The sequence below is a fragment of the Notothenia coriiceps genome, unplaced genomic scaffold, assembly GCF_000735185.1.
Source record: "Notothenia coriiceps isolate Sejong01 unplaced genomic scaffold, NC01 NC01_scaffold00036620, whole genome shotgun sequence".
NCBI lineage: Eukaryota > Metazoa > Chordata > Actinopteri > Perciformes > Nototheniidae > Notothenia > Notothenia coriiceps.
Genome location: NW_011369321.1, coordinates 1 through 1,257, shown reverse-complemented (window position 1 = coordinate 1,257; position 1,257 = coordinate 1). Strand labels below are relative to the sequence as shown.

The 1,257-nt window shown below is 37.9% G+C and overlaps 1 long non-coding RNA gene across 1 annotated transcript; it reads right to left on the bottom strand.

Annotated features, from left to right (window-relative positions):
* Positions 1-461: 461 nt before the first annotated feature.
* LOC104964091 (uncharacterized) lies at positions 462-1,257 on the bottom strand. The gene is made up of 3 exons (XR_800380.1): positions 1,202-1,257; positions 794-841; positions 462-543 (listed from the first exon to the last, which is right to left on the bottom strand). It is a non-coding gene; the product is annotated as an uncharacterized lncRNA (long non-coding RNA).

Here is a 1,257-nt window from a genome sequence, read left to right as displayed (position 1 = left end):
AAATCTGATTTTTTTTCTTAAAATCTCAAAAATCTGAGTTTTTCTTGAAGTCCTGAAAATTCTGACTTTTTCTTACAATAAAAAATTCTGACTTTTTTTACATAAAATCTAAAAGAATTGGACTTTTCTTAACATCACAAAATTAGGACTTTTTCAGAAAATCCTTATGTTTTTGTTAAAATATGAAAATTAGGACTTTTCTCCTGAAAGTCTCAAAACATTCTGACTTTTTTTGAGTTTCTTAAAGTCCTGAAAATGCAGACTTTTTTTCTTAAAATCTCAAAATTCTGACTTTGGACGTGGCAAATGGAGCTGCTGTGATGTACGAAACATCACAGCCTTGATCTGAGACCGAGGTATTATTGTGGTCTTGTCTCGTAGGTGGAGCTCAGGTGAAGGCGACGATGACACCTGGAGATACTTGTAAGTAAAAGGTGGGATAATGATCAGGTGCTCCAGTACCTTCCTCTCGGGGCTGCTGCCTCCACTGGAGCTCAGCACGTGTCTCCAGCCCTGCTCTCTGGCCTGGTTTATCCGGTTTATCTGTTAGAAGATCACAGGTTCATCATTACTTCACGTTAAGGACATTTATCCGTTCAGATGCCCCCTACCACCTGTTGACAAATAAAGACAAATAACCTAGAAACCACTTGTAAAAAGTTCAGGACAGAATCTTTTTTTAATACAAAAGCTGTTTCAATAATTAGTTTACCTAATTTGTGAACATTTTTAAACAATTCTGAAACTCAATTAGGTAAAGTATTGTAACAAAGAATGTTGATGAATCGCCCACCTTTTCCTTTTCATATCTCTTCATCTGCTCCGCTTTAAACAGGAACATCTGAGAGGGAACAATGACACATATCAGTAAGAGCTGAATACGTTCATATTTCCAAGCAAAACTAGTTAATGCATTTCTATATTCTCTGATCCCAGCCTCTCCTATAGGGCTGGGCAAAATATCAATATCTATATTGTGATAAAAGACCACACATTGAGAACCTCCCTCTGGAGGGAACAGGGAGGGATTTTAGCATTTAGAGACCATTTACATGCACTCAAACCAATAGAACCCAGTACAGGAGGGAACAACCACCGAAAGCAGAACAGGGCCTCTTTGAATATTTAATAGACACACATTTAGTCAGATTACTCACTAATAAAATCCCCTTTTAGTTTAAACCTCACCCAGATAACCCACCTGCTCTCTCTGTTTACCTCTCCCTCTCGATCACGCTCCATCCTCTTCTTCCTCAT